Below are 4811 nucleotides of genomic sequence, written 5' to 3'. Positions count from 1 at the left end.
GTAGCTTTTTACCGAAACGTTTTAACACAAAAAAAAAAAAAAAAAAAAAGCAGGTGGCAAATTGTTATTTCTAGCTCTGGTGGAAAAATCTGTTATACTTTCATCATCGAGTAAGATGTGTTTTTTGTATGCATCATGTTTGCTCTGGAATGCCATATTTGGGGGCTTGCTTTCATCTGCTTCGCCGATGCTCACTGCTGCAATGAGGCTTTGCTGTGCTCTGCGGGCAGTTTGTGCTCACCAAGTGCCAGTGACTTTAATTGGGCAACCTGGCATCAACTAAAATATGATAACTTGACTCCTCCTGAATAATTTGGTTTGTGCCTACCTGGCTTCAGCATCAGCTACTGGAAACATAGCAGTAACCTTTTTTTTTTTTTTTTAATTTTTCTGGGGGAGCTCAAGATACCATCCTCCACTAATGACACGTTCTTAATCTCAGTTGTAGGAGTACATTAATAACCCATAAGCTAATAATTTTGTAGCAGCAATTTTAGTTTCCCCAACTATATTATTTAAAAGCCTAACCGAGGGTGTGTGTAGAGAATGACACCGTTCAGAAATCCAAATAAGGGAATGAAATGGCAGCTTGGCAGGGACCCAGCAGCCACACCTATTTACAGGGGAAGCCGAGCACAGCCACCATCATTAATTAATTCAGAAGCCTCGGCACACAAAACTTGATCTGGATGCACACTGCATCCCCCACCTGAGATCAAAAGGGAGCACTGCACGCCGAACATCACAAGCCAGGCTTGCACACAGCCATGTCTGTACTAAAAACGAGGCAGGCCGTGGGGCTGATGTTTAGCCCCTGGTCCTGCAGTAAGAAGGGAGAAGTAAACAAAAGTTGTCATTATCACCCATGGGATCGAGGGGGATTTTTAATCTTGGTCAAGCCTAACCGCTTGCCACAAACCTGTAAAGGGTCCCTCGACCCAGAACAAGCAGAAAGCAAACGGATACCGAAGATGAGCAAGACAAAATTTAGGCTCTCGGTTACTTCAGTGGCTTTATGTAAAACAACATCTAACTTCCACCAAAACATGAGGGCATTTTGGGTAGAAAACAACCAGAGGTGTTACAATTACACCGAGCAACATTTTGCAAAGGAGATCTTCTTATCAAGTTTGCGTATCTAAATGTCCTAAGGGATCAATAACATGCGCAATATTAAAATGAGTCTTATTTAATTACTTCTCTAGTCTTCATCATCATAATTCTCAGGCACCTCACAGAAAGAAGTTACCCATCAGGTCCTAACCAACAGGATTCACATGCTTTTGTTCCCCAAACCACTTTTATCTCTTAAAAGTCCTGGCTGCTTGTTAAACCATCATCTTCAGGTTTAAAAACAGTTTTTGGTCCAGCAAAAGGCATTAATACATCCCTCTCTGGATACCTTTGCTAAAGGCAGGAGGAGAGGCAGAAGCAGCTTAAATACTTTCAACACAAACTAATGGAGCAAAGATTGCAGGTAACAAGTTTGGAGGTGTCCTCTGCCTCCCAGATCCCAGCTTTCCCACAGCGCAGAGAAGTGCACGATCACAACCGCAAAGCTTGCAATATTTATTTAAAAGCATCAAGCAAAAAAGTTTACTTTCTTCAGAACGCAAGAGAATTTTGGAGCTTTTCCAGCCACAGAATACCTTACATACGTGCTATAGACCGGACCACCCCCAAAGACACTGTGCTTTCTGCCTTGTATTCTATGCTACTGATTAATACCGCTTCTTTCTTGACTATTCATAAACTTTCCCCACAAACAGTATTTGCAAAATATATATATGTTATATATGATATAACAATCAAGAAGTTTCTCTTGGTGATCCTCCTGTTCGATCCTGCCATTGTAGCCCACGGAGCAGTAACAGTCCCTACATATTGGCAATCTTTCATGAATTGCAAGACATTAATTTAATGTTAGCCTTAACTGTAAGTGCTTCCTACTATCTTGGAGCATAAACTTTAATGAAAATAGGAATTATTATGCACAGCCAACCCGGATTAGTCTTGAGCTGAGCTTCTGAAAGTTACACAAGGACTATTTTCCAAGTTTTAGGGAGAATGTCATCTCCTCATTGGGATCCTTCCTCTCAGAAAAAGCTACACCATCAACCAGTCTTCTTGCATCATCTGTTTTCAGGAATAGGTATAGAAAAGCTGCTACAAATGTCATCTTCCTTTTCCCCCAACTACAAAAGCAAACTTGAATTAAAAAAAGCTTAAGACATCAATTCCTGTCACATTGCTAGACTTAATCAAGGCATTAAAGGCACACTTCTCCCTCGTGCATGCATGGCCCAGAAAGGAAGGATACTGCCCACAGAGCATCCTCAGCTCTTCATGAGCACAACCCAAACACAGATGGAGCGAAGCTTCACTGGATACCCTCCACAGATACCAAACAAAAGCAAGAAGCCTTGCTACGAGGCAAGGGTTCTTCCACTACCGAAACAACTAGGCACTTGCTTTCAAAGACTACATCTCATAAGCCTTAAAAACAAACAAGGAAGCCAGCAGAAAGCAAAAGCTGAAGTCCATACTCAACAGCATCCTACAGAGCGTAACACTAGCACTGTGCCTGCAATTGGCACGTATGTAATTTCACTATTTTACAATGAAAACCAGAAAATTTTAGATTTCTCTTGTGCATGAATCTCAATCGGTAGCTCAGTGTGTTTGTACATACCGCAACACTAGGGACACATGCACAACTGCAGTACCTAATTCTGTTGGAGACAGGATTTTCTAAGATCCTATTAAATATGAATGCCTTCAGTTTACTTCCTCTAATTCTTGCAAGCATTTCAAAGCTCGTGATCACATGGCTACTTCAGCAAATGAACATACTGGGCATAGCTAACAGGCTAGGGCAAGGAAGTTGCTCCTACTTATGCCAATAGGTAAATCAGCATTAGCATGAAATCTAATGATTCAATTTTCTGACTCATTTTAGAATCTGGAAAGCCTTCAGTATTTGTAGCATAAATCAGACTAAGAGAAAAGCCACTACTGACCATCTTCAGCAATACTCCCCCTACAGAACAGTCACAAAAGTGACTTTGCTGCTGCGATGAGGCTTGCCCCGTTTCAACAGCATCCCACACCGGTGCTGGGCTCCGTTCGGCCCAGCCACGCTCTGGGCATTTACCAAACCGTTTTAAGAAAACCCGCTGCTAACGATTCTTCTACTGAATTAATTAAAAAAAAAAAAAAAAAAAAAAAAGAAAAGCTTTCTTGAATGCCAACTCCTATAGTCTTATAGGTAGTAAAATTGTTGTACCCCCGAGGGGGGCCCCGGAAAGTTTTCCCAAAAATTAAATAAAAAAAAAAAAAAAAAAAAAAAGAAAAGCTTTCTTGAATGCCAACTCCTATAGTCTTATAGGTAGTAAAATTGGGTATTTGTACCCCAAAGTGAATGAGACAGGTCGTGTCAAAATCAATTTCAAGAGTAACTGAAAACTCAAACAAGGCTTCATTTTTTTTTCCCATTGAAAAGCTACAAAATAAGCCTTTATTCCTTCAGCTCCAGCAATCTGGCACCTTAATGCAAAGACCCCACCATAAACTCCTACTTATTTTGGATATTTAACAGAGAAGGGGGAAAAAAAACCCCACCAAATAGACTGCCTTGAGATCAGCTCACTCTTACGTGTCACTGTGTTCATCTGGTCTCCCATCAAATATGACTGAAAAAAATAACCACCCTTTCGAGGTGCCATCTAACATTCTTAAAGGTAGTTGTTACCCACTTTTGTTAGAACTTTGAGTAACGACGTTTACTGTTAAAGAATTAGTAATTATGATAAAAACAGTTAGTGGAGCCTCTTCCCGGCAGGTGAGGCAGAATACCTATTTCCACACTCTCTGCTGGAACTGCCCACGTTACTTACACAGTTAAACAGCGATGAGTTACTTTCATTTGAAGGGGTGCAAAAATAAGACAGTATCATACAGCCTCACTTGCTACTAGGTGTTTTAGAAGCTTCTTCAGGTACCTGACTTTTTAAATATCCATTTATATTCAGCTGAAGATACTGGAAGTGGGGGGAGAGGGGGAGGAATGGTGTTTACTTCATGTCAGGGCTTATCTCCTGCCTTGTGGAAGTGCTCTTTTATAGGCTTCATTTTTTTTGTTCCCATCCCTCCAGCTCCCATTCACACCGCTGGAGTGAGGGCAACAAAAAGCACATATTGTTATGGATGACTGGAAGTGCGGTGGACTGCCTCCCGACTCCCGATCCACACGGCTTGGGCTACCGGGTCCAGAGAGATTTGGGTATAACTTTTAAATTTAGTTTGATTCGTGTTTATACAGGAATAAGCCCAAGTCAGAAGGTGACGCACAAGACACCAAAACCAGAAGACGAAGCGCTCACGCACTGATCCCTTTCATGCCACAGCAGAGTTCACTACAGGGCACCACAAATCAGCAGGGAAACTGCGTTCAAGTTATTAGTCACCTCATAATTGTTAAAGGAATTGGAGACCAACTCTTCTTCCAAACATGGCAGGAGTAAAGCCCTTCCGGCAGAGCTTTAGCTTAATGCCAGATCATCTGGAATACCAAACTTGCCAACGTCTCCGAAGAGGCAAGTCACGGCCAAACTGCCTCACCTGGAGGGTCACCCAAAAACAGTCATGAAAACTCCTTTACTCTTGCAAAATACTGATTGTTTTGATTTGGTTTTCTTTTGGGAGAGAAAAAGGGGGGAGGGAAGGGAAAGAGAAGGAAAGGAAACAAAGAAGTAGGAGAATGAATAGAGGCCAAAATGCTTAACTCGGGGGGGGGGGGGGGGGGGGGGGAA

The sequence above is a fragment of the Aptenodytes forsteri genome, unplaced genomic scaffold, assembly GCF_000699145.1.
Source record: "Aptenodytes forsteri isolate BGI_AS27 unplaced genomic scaffold, ASM69914v1 Scaffold147, whole genome shotgun sequence".
NCBI classification, from domain to species: Eukaryota; Metazoa; Chordata; class Aves; order Sphenisciformes; family Spheniscidae; genus Aptenodytes; species Aptenodytes forsteri.
This window is presented reverse-complemented; position numbering follows the sequence as displayed.